At 39.3% G+C, this 12,280-nt stretch overlaps 1 protein-coding gene across 3 annotated transcripts in view; it reads left to right on the forward strand.

Annotated features, from left to right (window-relative positions):
• The window catches only part of ENOX1 (ecto-NOX disulfide-thiol exchanger 1), a 367,973-nt gene that overhangs the window by 59,355 nt on the left and 296,338 nt on the right, over nucleotides 1–12,280 (forward strand). For 2 of the 3 annotated variants that reach the window (XM_051631825.1, XM_051631855.1), the window contains exon 2: nucleotides 10,551–10,624. The exons of the other annotated variant lie outside the window; for it this stretch is intronic. The gene's annotated coding sequence lies outside the window, so the exon portion shown is untranslated. The remainder of the gene's footprint in view (nucleotides 1–10,550; nucleotides 10,625–12,280) is intronic. 3 annotated transcript variants of the gene reach the window in all.

Raw genomic sequence — 12,280 nt, forward strand, 5'->3', positions numbered from 1 at the left:
GATGATGATGTTCATTCAAAATAATTTGTAGAAAAGTTTTCCCCTGATGCATACTAAATACATTCCCTGAACTCTCAGATCTCTCTGTGAAGTGGGTAGAAGAAGTTTAGTCAGCATTACTGAGTGAGCCTGCTGGGGGAAAAGTGGAGTAGCAATGAGTTGTAGAAGGCTAGTGTTACACTTTATTAAAAAAATGTTATTTTTTTATATATATATATACACATAGATATAGTTAAGACTGTCTGATATTCCCTGAAGAGGAAAACCAAATCCTCACTTAAATTGAATAGCCATTCTAAGTCTAAGAAGACTTCTATTATTTGTGGCTCGCGAGTAACAGAAAATAGAGTATAGTAACATGGACTCTTGACAAGATTTTTTAGCTATAAAATGACATAGCCTGTTCAAAATTTGAGAGTAAACTATTGCACAGCTTTAAAAATAAGTATAATAACTTTAGGAAAACATTGTTATGCTACTCCTTGTTATTTCAGTGGAAATAAATGCCTGCAGGCTATTTATTTCTTCTGTTTTGTTTAACACCACTTGGCATCTGAGATCAAGAAAGCTTAAACCAATTATGAGTAGCTGGTGCAGCAAAAATCATGACTGATACATTTAGAACACAGGGTCGATTCTTCTGGTAATGTTATTTTATTAAGGAGTGGGCAAGGAGAAGAAAGGCACATCAGGCCTATGAGTTCATAGCACCAAATCAACACAATCCTCTGACCACATACGGATGTTTCCTCCCTCTGTGCAATCAGTGCAAGACACACTGATTGCAGCATGCAGACCTTGGAGAATAGACGTCTGTGCAGTTGCTGCTAAGCCTATTTCCCTCTTCCCTTTAGCTTATTGGATTATTTTATACAGTGGTATGATAGGAATTTAAAAATTAAAAAGTGCTGTTGAGTCATCTAGTCCATCTTGCAGCTAATGCAGGATTGTTCTCTGTGGATCTTCATCCAGTTGGCTTTAGATGTGATTGGACTTCAGCCAGTTTCCTTTGGAAGATTATTCTACAGTAGAATACACTTCATTATTAGGAGGTTTTTTCCCTGTCAGCCTATATTTTACTTTGCTTAGTATAATCACATTACTCTTAGCTATAGTTTCCTGAAAATCCCTATTAAAAAAAAATCCTTAGTGTGTGCATCCTTCCAGAGCTTGTAGATAATTATCATATTTCTCTTTCAATAGTGGCTTTAGTCAAGATATACATATTTAGTTATTTTAATATTTTATCATAAATCAGTTTTCTGAGATTAAAAATGACTTTTACTGCTGCTATCATTGAGCCAAATCTCAAATTCTTCTACTTAAAATTCAACAAGTAAAGGCTGGACTCAGTAAAGACTTAGAGATTAGATCATGGTGTCATTGAAAACCCATCCTTCGAACCCCTCCCTCTTCATGACTTCAGATCTGTCTGAATGCCAGCTCTCCTGAGGCAGACTTCAGCAGTAAGATTTGTCTCAACTACCTTAACCTATTTGCGGTGTAAGTGCCTGCATCAAACCTACTGTCCCTAGATTCATTTTATCATCATTGGACCCTATAGTTGGGGGCAATTAATCTAAGTTATTTTAGTTCTCCACATTAGGATGAGAGGAATTGAGCCCTAGAGGCACCTATTTCTTTCTGTCAGTTAAGGGTAGCCCAAGGTGATGAAATTCCCCCTAGGTGCTGAAGTCTTGGAGATCTATACAGAGCAGCTGTGCTGGAGGGCCACCTGATTTACAACCATCAGTTCCTCAGTCCTGGACCTCAGACTTCCTTGGGTGTTTACAGGTGAGGTCTGTTGAAGTTTCAGACGTCATGGTTCAAGAAGTGAGGAGTCTTGGTGCTCTCCATGGCAATGCCACCACATCTTAGAAGACAGCAGTGAGGTGCTTTGGCACTCAAGGTTATAGTTTGCTCTCCATGCAGGTATAATCATTCCTGGTTTATCCTGGAGTAACTAGGAAAGTAAATCAGCATCTGCCTTTTGTTCAGTAGCAAAAACATAAGTTAAATATATTTTCCCAGTGGATGGTTACCTTCTGTCAGACTTTCTGACAAAATATGCTAAGCCTCCATTCACTATAATTTGTATGTAATATCATGGAAAAAACTTTGTTCTAAATACCTTTGGAAAACAAACACGAGAGAGGGAGGAGAGCTGTTGAAATTGAAGGATAGTATCAGTACAAGATAATATCCTTATAAATTAGTCCTGAATTAATTTAGACTGAAAATTAAGATAAATTTTTCAAACATACCAAGGGGTGAAGTTCTGGAATAAACTCCAAATGCACTAGTTGAGTAGAAAACAAAACAAAACAACCTTGAAGACAGAATTTGGTACATTTAGGGAAGGTTTTATGAGAATGCATAGAAGCATTTACAGATCTCAAAAAAAGAATTAAAAAAAAATATTAAGCCTGCATTATGAAGCCATAGTGTTACCAGAGGGGCCAGAAAGGACACTGAGCACTGCTCCTGTGTTTGTACTATCACCTATTTTATGTTTGGTGGGTTCTGCTATCTGCTAACAGATGCCCGAAGGCCCCAGTCTGAGAGGTCAGTGTAAGAAATTTCTTACTGTTGCCAGAGCCTTGAAGCTGAGGATGCCAGCTGCCTTCCCAAAAAAACATTGGTCTTTTGGTGGTGGTGTAAGGAAGAGATTGTGTTGTGTGCAGGCACACAGGAACAGATCCTGTGTGGTCCTCACGGATGAAACAAGTTCAGGAAACTAGACAAGACCCAGTTCATCTTTCTGAGTAGTGTATTCCCTTGATACTACAGCCCAAGCACTGTACCCAAATTTTCCCAGCTGAAGCCTGTGCTGAAAGCTTGCCAGGCAACAGAGGAATGAGGTATCATAATCTTCAAATATTGTGCTAGTTGTTAACTAAGGAACTTCCAGACCTTCCAGGACAATGGATTGTCATGGGCATCTGAACTTCCCATGATATTCTCTTGAAAAATATGATCTATATTCAACTTACTGGAGCCCCTTTTTACATTCATCATGATTATCTGAAGAGGGTTTTCCCAGCAGTTGTCACTGTAGCTAAAGAAGGGAAGGGTTAGAGATTTATTGCATCTATTGTATTCAGCTGCTGACCCAGTCTTTCACTGGGATGAAATAATGCACCTTAGTGCTTCTTCCTTTCTTTTAAAAGAAGAAGGATACATTTCCTTACAGTTTCTATTCCAGCCTCTGGATTGCAATGATAGCACCAGATTTCTGCATATCTCAGACTGTCAGGAGAGATGCAGCAAAGTAGTTTCAGCTCTGCATTGTCAAATGAAATGCAGTCACTGTGTTGTGTGCCTCTCCTGCCTGTATCAGGGCCGGTGAGGACCCTTTCTCAACAGAAGTGCCTGCCACAGTAAAGTTGCTCAATACTTTGTACTTTAACAGAAATATTTCAGGTTGGGAGTCTTTGCACCTTGGATGCTACTTTTGAGACAGACTTTAGAGCAGTGAGTTCTTTCTTGTATTTTCCCACAACAAAGAGGATGTTTTCAGCCATTAGAAATTAGCTTTCTTTGAATAGAAGTCTGTGTTTTTAGAAACCTCCTCATTCTTCTTTTGTCAATAGGGAACATGGATTTGTACTAGCTTGCCAAGAAGCTAATCTAAGAAAGAATTTCACTTTCTAGTCCACTTCACTGTCAGCTCAGGATAGTCCCAGAACCATTTGCTGTTATTGATGCACTGCTGCCCAGTACAGGTTTTCTGTCCGTAACAGAAATGGGTGAATAGAACCATAGGATGTTAGGTGTTGGAAGGAACCTCAAAAGATCAGCTAGTCCAAGCCCCCTGCCAAAGCAGGATCACCTAGACTAGGTCACACAGGAACGTGTCCAGGTGGGTTTTGAATGTCTCCAGCAGAGGAGACTCCACAACCTCTCTGGGCAGCCTGTTCCACTGCTCTGTCACTCTCACAGTAAAGAAGTTTTTTCTGATGTTTACGTGGAGCATCCTATTCTCCAGTTTGCACCCATTGCCCCTTGTCCTATCACTGGACATCACTGAAAAAAGCCTGGCTCTGTCCTCCTGACACACACCCTTAAAGTATTTGTAAACGTTGACAAGGTCACCCCTCAGTCTCCTCCAAGCTAAAGAGACCCAGCTCCCTCAGCCTTTCCTCATAAGGGAGATGTTCCACTCCCTTAATCATCTTTGTGGCTCTGTGCTGGACTCTTTCAAGCAGTTCCCTGTCCTTCCTGAACTCAGGGGCCCAGAACTGGACACAATATTCCAGATATGGCCTCACCAAGGCGGAATAGAGGGGAGGAGAACCTCCCTTGACCTACTAACCACAACCTTTCTAGTACACCCCAGCATGCCTTTGGCCTTCTTGGCTACAAGGGCACATTGCTGGCTCATGGTCATCCTTCTATTCACACGGACCCGCATTGTGATGGGTGGCAGGAATCTGCTAGCAGGTAAGGATGTAGGATTGAGTGGACTGGCTCTGCTTTCCACCTGTTTTGCTAAAACAGTACACCCTGACTTGAAACACTGATGTCCCCTGATGGAAAAAAAGAACTAAAGAAAAGGTTAAAAAAATGTTTCATTTGATTATCACATAACACATTCTGTTGCACACAGCGTGACTGTAATTTTGTCAATTATGGTCTGCAGGTTAATACACTTTACTGAAGCTGTTTCATTAGACTGAAACTGAAATCTGTACAGGAGGCTTTTTTTTTCAACCCTGAAATCTATTAGATGTTGCATCTTAGGGGAGCTGTAAGAAGACTAGCTCCCATGAATAATCTTTTCCTTCCTATTTCAGGGAAAAGTTAGAAAGTTTAATTTTACTTACTATAATTTGTATAATTTGACATGGGTTCAGGAGATGAGAGGAGGTGTAAGATGTAGCTTCCTTAATTTGCCTTTATTAACTACATCAGCTGCGAATCTGTTGGCCTCGATGTACAGTATAAAGGGGAGATATTTTTCTGTACTTGTAGATCTACATTAAAGGAACAAATTTAAAATAGGGATGGTAATGATGGAATCTGAAAGAGTCACACTGAGAAATGAGGTGTAATAGAGAAAGGCTTGGCTTGTTTATTTATTCCCAGATTTGTCTTTGACTGAATGTGAAGCCAGATAACCCACCACCTTGCAAAAAAAGATGTAAAAATGAGAGCAGCCTGGTTTGTTAAATATTTCTACTTGGCACCTGAAAGTGCTACTGAGCATTAAAGACATCACCCAACAATTGTCAATGATATAAATCAAATTCTAGAAAAATGTTATATAAACACTTACTCTAATGTATGTTCATATATAAATAAAAATGTTTTCCACAGTGCCTGGCACATACTGAATATTCAGTGTAACAGAACAAAAGGGATTTCACAAGTTTATACATTCAAAATTAGGACATCACAATACATTTCTGACATGGTGTTTCAACCTTGACTCTTATTTTACAGTCTAGTTAATTCCCAGTGCAGAAACTGTGGTCCTGTGATGCAGAGATTTCAGAATCCTGTGTTGAGTACTGCCCAACTTAGTCATTTTGCCTAAGGCACTGAGCAAAACTTGTGTCTTGCTTTGCTAGTAACAGCAATTACTTCTGTAGTATTGTGAAAGAATAGATGATATAAGACAAGAGTTGAATCTGGTTTTTCATTAGATTATTGTTTTGGGGAGGGAGAATTCTTTACTGTAAATCCATCAGCTAACATTTGCATCATATTCACATCAGGGATTTTTCTTCAAGCAGAATGTAGCCAAGAACCACCCAAGAATGTGTTAATTAGAGAATGTTTGTTTTCCTTTTGCAGTCCCAGCATGTGGATTCCTTTGATTTCCTATGAAAACTTGAATTCTGTAGAATATGGTGGACAACCTCCAGTTGGAAAGTTGTAGCCCTAATAAAAAGCATGTAAATGAATTGGCCAGCTGGCCCTGGACCTTGTCCATCACAGACTCCAGAAGAATGTGACTGCATGGAAGATGAAGATGCCAGACAATTTGTGTTCCGTATCTGTAGTCAGTGGATGCTGAGGGTGTACGAAGGTGGTCGACAATTATAAATTATCAGAAATAAGTCTTACATTAGTACATATGATGGTCTCAGGATGTTTTTTCTTAGAGTGAATAGTGCCTCTACTAAAGTGTGCAGAAACAGTGATATAATCCATCTCAGCCCCAAGGCATCACTAGCTGCACCTAGGCTCCTCTGATACATGCTTTCAGAGAAAAAAAAGTTTTTGAAATCATGGTACCTCCTGGTCCTCCTTCTCTTCCACACCCACCTAGTCCCAAGTAGAGAATCTAAGATCCAGAAATTCAGTACCTGCTAGTTTCTGAGGCAATTACTATGCTGTATTCTTTTCTCTGTGATTTTTTCCAAGTAAAAAAAAAAAAATAAAATAGACAAGTTCTGTTTACTTTTCCATAAATTCATAAAGGGTGATTGTGCACTTTAGCTTCTTTGACAAAACACTGAAAATGCATTATGTTTCAGGTTATTTTTGAGTAAGTTAATGAAAAGAACATTCCATTATCAGGGGAAAGAAGCTCCAGAAATTGTCGTTTTTTTCATCAGAAATCATTTTAGCTCACAAGCCATTCTGTCCTTATCTTGATGAAAAGAAAATGATCAGATCTCTTGATCAATAATGTTGAAAACAGCAACAGCAGTGATCATCCTGGATGCATCTTGTTTTCTGATGTGCTTTCAGATCTGAGCAGTTCTGCATGCTATAGATATCAGCCTGGCTTATACTCTAGCTTCAACCTCACGTTAAGCAACGGTGAAAAAAAAATAGGGGCTGTTTAAATGCAGCAAACCTTGGAAATAACCTTTTTTTTTTTTTTTTTTTAAATGCCAGAATGTCAAAACATTGAAGGAAAATATTGAAGTGTACCAGTGTGCTTCCAGATTGTCCGTTGCTGAATGCTTTTTGTATTGAATAATCAGATCTTCCAGGGTCTGAAACAGTGGTTCGTTGTACGTAGTGCACTGTTGTCGTGCCACCAGGCATTAAAAAAAATATTGAAATTATCTGGAGGAAACCAAATCACTTTATTTCAAAGACAAATGAGATTGATCTATCTTACCATTCTCTATAGATTTCGTAAGTGCATTACTTGTTGAAGAGGTATCAGACATTTTATATATTATAGCAATTTGCATACATTCATTAAGCTGTGCTTTGTAAAGCTTTCTGACAGGGGCATTTGATGAATCCTTTTGTGAACTGCATTGTTTCTTTACGCAGAGCAATCTGTTAAATCATGCCTTTGTCCTTCAGTTTGTCAGAATCAGTAAATGAAGCAGATGTTAATAACTGTGGGAGGGGGTTTTTGGTGTTTGCAGAATACAGGATAACTGTGAAGGGCATGATGTGTTTGTAGAAGTGCAGCTGGTGTTTTTAAGGATGGAAAGTGTGCTATGAGTGAAAACTTCCCTTGGCATCTTTTAGCAACCCTGTGAGGTTTTTTGAAGCTTTCAGATGGGTAGCCAAATGCACACCACTAATATAATGCACAGCAAATTGTGCTTATACTTTTATACAATTGTTCTTATCTTTGCCTGCAAACATTCTGTCACAGAGCTTTCCTCTGCCATGCAATAATTCAAAATGTTTCTCTATAAATATAACATAAAATATTCTCAGGTCAAAAATCCCTTGAGATGTGTCTTTGAGCAATGTTGTCTCATGTTACTGCATTAGTAGAATTTTGCACCCAGTTGGTGTTTTGAAGATTACCGTTATGACACAAGCTCAACATGAGCTGGCAATGTGTGCTTGCAGCCCAGAAAGCCAAACGTATCCTGGGTTGCATCAAAAGAAGCATGGCCAGCAGGTCAAAGGAAGTGATCCTTCCTCTCTACTCTGCTCTCATGAGACCCCTCCTGGAGTACTGTGTCTAGTTCTGGAGTCCCAACATAACAAGAAGATGGAGCTGTTGGAGCAAGTCCAGAGGAGGGCTGTGAAGATGATCAAAGGGCTGGAGTACCTCTGCTATGAAGACAGGCTGAGAGAGTTGGCATTGTTCAGCCTGGAGAAGAGAAGGCTCCAGAAGACCTTATAGGAGCCTTCTAGTACCTGTAGGGGCTACAGGAAAGCTGGGGAGGGGCTTTTTACAAGGGTGTGTAGTGATAGGATGAGGGATAATGGTTTTAAACTGGAAGAGAGTAGATTTAGGTTAGACATGAGGAAGAAATTCTTCACTGTAAAGGTGGTAAGACACTGGAACAGGTTGCCCAGGGAGGTTCTGGATGCCTCCTCACTGGAAGTGTTCAAGATCAAGTTGGATGGGCCCTCAGCAACCTGGTCTAGTGGGAGGTGTCCCTGCCCATGCAGGGACATTGGAACTAAGGTCCCTTCCAACCCAAACCATTCTATGACAGTTCAGCCCCTGGAAGATACTAACAATCATGAAGGTCACTTGGTTGAAGATGTTATGGCCAGGGAATAGCATGCATTTAGGTGGTTAGTGTGCTTCAACTGATGGGTGGTTACTGCTGTCAAGGTGTGGTAATATGAGTGCTTGTAGTGAACTGTAGAGCCCCTGCAAGTGAAAATAAAACATACAGCTATAAAAGCAGTAAGAAAGGAGGGGGATAAGTAAGAGGGGAGAGCGAGACATGGGGAGTGAATGTATGTGGGAAAAGTGCTACCAGGATAACTACCAGAGAAGGAAATGCAGAAAAAGCAAGATATTAATAAACGTTAAACTTTGGCCACCTGCTCTTGCAGATTTTTATCACTATTACACAGTAAATAGCTCCCACTCCTCTTAGAGGTCATATTTTGCTGATTTGCACATTAACTTTAATGACATTCTCTTTGTGATTTCTGCATCCTTTCTTGTGGAAATCTTTTGGGGAAATGGAAAGGAAATACAAAGGGCAGAGATGTAGTTGTGTTACTTGTGCCTCGTTGATGGAATCTGAGCTTCTGAGCCTGGCTTGTCTGCATTTGACATCACCAACAGGAATGGCAACATAGTGCATGGAATAAATAAACCTACAAGTTGTCATGTTTATAGAGATTGCCTGAAAATATGTAGAGAAGACCAGTGAAGGATTTCTGTAGTTGTTGTTCTTGCACATGAAATTAGGCAGCAGCTACAAATCAACAAACTGTTGCTTTTGCAAGAAAAAATGGCAGAATCTTTCATGCAGTTGCTGGATAAAAATTTCTACTGCTTCTGTTTCTCAGAGTGAGCCTTATCTTTCTGTCTGATTATCTTACAAAAAAAATGAGCAGTGAAATAATTATCCATGCTGATATTTACATTTTGTCTCTCTGCTTGAAAATTACCAGCTCACAGAAGGGAACAGGGAGAGTCTAGGACTCCTTTGGTGGGCCAAGCCTTTGGAGAAGAAAATGCCTGCTCTTCAGTTGGAGCACATAGGTGCCCCCAGCCAGGTGACCATTGATCCATAGTGGGTATAGGCTGTTCTATAACTAATGTGTCTTAACTCCACTGGGGTGATTCACTTTGCCTGCACTGGGAATCATGCAGTGGGTGCCAATGGTGCAGCTGCAGGCAAAAGCTCAGGCAAAATTGTGGGGAAAAGAAAGAATGAGACATTTTCTAATTCGTATTCTCAGCTTATTATTTTTTTTTTTTAAGAGCTGTGGCTGTCTGGCAGCACTGTGTGAAACAGTGTGTCCTGCTGCAGAGCTCAAAGAAGCTAATGCTGTCACAGAAATACTTGATACAGAATGTTCTTATGATGGTGAAGCTGACATGATCATCTCACAAGTCATTGTCCAGAGCCAACTGCATTTGGACAAAGGAGCTATTTTTTCCTCTTCCCCCCTCCCCTGCTTTGTGTCTTTCCATGGTCTTCTGAGCATGTTTCTTTCTCCTGATAGATTCTTGTCCTCTTTTATCTTTCTTAAGCACATTAGACTTACTAAATGCATTATGCTCAGTGCTGTTGTGCAAGAATCACCAGGAAAATTTACATAGACTCTCGGACTGATTGTGATGAGGTGTTATACGTGTGCTTACAGAGATGTACATCTAGAATTTCACACCTGTAGCAGAACTGCCTTGTTCAGCATTTTTGGACAAGCAGGAGGTAATGCATATAATGATATCCTTTAGTTTCCCTATTCATGCCACTGTCTTGCTGAAAAGTAAAGGCAGAATATTGCTTAAATGTACATAGGGATGTTTGTGGTTTCCTAATACATTTATATTTTGTGCTGTGCCACTGGCAATTTTGCATATGCAATATGTTCGTTTTGTTCTTTCTTTACAGATGGTTGTAGTAAAATTGCTTATGGAAAATTTGTTGTGTTTTCAGAGTTTTTGACTAATTTTGAACTCATGTAGCAGTTGCCGAATAATCTCCACAGTATTATATGTATCTTAATTTTAATAACCTATAATCTATCATACCATTGTTTTGATCACCTTCAACACTTTTCATGTCATGCACAACTTTAGAAGGACTATCCTATAAGCTCATTTCCAAATAGTAATTTTGCACAATTATTTTTTTCTATTGTATACTTAAGCTGTATACTTTTAGTGACTTTAAAAAAATATATCTCCTTTTCAGATCTTGGACTTGGGAATCAAAGCAATTCTTGGTTATGTGCATCTTGAAACTTGGAGAATAACTGTAATAAATAGGTATGTGTAATGGATACATTAATGTTTTGTGTTGGATGATTTGGAGTATGTGTGAGTTTTGTTGTTATTTTGATGCTGAACTTCTTAAAGCTCTTGATAAATCTCAACTGCCATGAAGGGGACGGTATGGTGGGTCTTTGCCAGCTGAATTTCCAGTAGCACATGTGGTATTCGCATGGCAGAAATTGGGAAGGGTATGATTCTCACAGTTTCTCAGAGAGAAACGTGTAGCCAAACTCACAAATTTATCTTCAGACTGAACAGAAAGTGAGTCTCCAAGAGCAAGTAAGAAGTTCTGAATGTAAAATCAGGGAGGTCACAGAAGTAGCTCTACTCTTGATCTCCCCATACTTAAGGCTGTGATTCAACTGGCTTTTTCTCTGTTTCCTTTACTTTTCTTCAACTGCTAAAGGGAGTAAAGGTGCAAGTGTGACTAAATACTGGGAAGAAAATGACCATAAAAGTTCAAATCTTGGGTACACTGAAGTTCATGGAAATTTTCTCAAGTATTTCAGTGAAGCTAGCATCTCACTTGGAACATTTAAAGAAAATATTGAGGCAGTTTCAGAAACACATTCTTGCATATAAGTAAGCAATTTTTAGGTAGTGGTTTCTCTTTTAAAAGTCAGGTCACACTTTATGATGCTTGAAACTCTGCTGAGCTCCTAGCAATGGAGAAAGGAAGCAAGAGAAAGAAGATTTTATTCTTTCTAAAGTATTTATAGACCTTGACAATTTTTTGAGCCTCAGCTCTAAATAGGAAAAGGTTTCTTGAATACCTGAATGTAACAATTGAACTTACCTTGATCTGTGTGAGAAACTTTGAAGAAATTTTTAATTGGGAGAGAGCTTGAATTCTTCTTACTAATAAAATCCATGACCAGTTTTTGGTATAGTGTCTCCTCCAAAACAGTGGGTTTTTGAAGTAAATTACTTGTTCTGTAAGAATAGGAAAAATATTTTCATAGTGTGAGTCATCTGTAGGTCCTGAGATGTCTTGCAAAACCTGGAGAAGAGCTGTTGTCTCCATTTTATGTATGGGATCAGGCACCTGCCTGGATAACTTCTTGTATTATTGTATTACTACTGGGTCTTCTGGATGTTCACACCTGTGTCCAGGCCTGTCAGAGGATCTTATGTCTCATGGTGCTTTCAGAGCATGTGCAGAAGATCTCAGCAGTGTTTCTGATTATTATGTTTCCTTAATTGTTTCTCAAACCTATTGATGTGTCTTTACAACCATCCTTTTAGTCTGTTCCCTCTTGGTGGTGCATTTATTTGGTCTCACTTGTTCTGCTTTATTTTCTCCTTTATGCCTTTATCTTGCTTTCCTGTGTTTTTTTGTTTGTTTTTTTTTTTTTTAATGTTTCTTCCTCTTTTTAATTAATTTTCAGTCTCTGGAGATTGGCAGCAGAGGGATCTTACACAAGGAGGGGCTTCACAAAAAAAAATAAATTAGCAGAATGAGCTTCTACTGCCTTTTACTGCCTCGCTAGAGACCCTGCTGTAAAAGGAAACTTGCTGTCATTCCTCTAAATTTTCTTTTGCAGCCAGCTCTGCTGGGTGTCCCCTTTGTGCCCTGTGAGCATCTGTGTTGCAGCTTATGTCTGAACTCAACTGGAGAACAAATGTGTGAACCTGCTTCTTATTTTGAGC

Source organism: Apus apus, chromosome 1 (assembly GCF_020740795.1).
Source record: "Apus apus isolate bApuApu2 chromosome 1, bApuApu2.pri.cur, whole genome shotgun sequence".
In the NCBI taxonomy this organism is placed as follows: Eukaryota; Metazoa; Chordata; class Aves; order Apodiformes; family Apodidae; genus Apus; species Apus apus.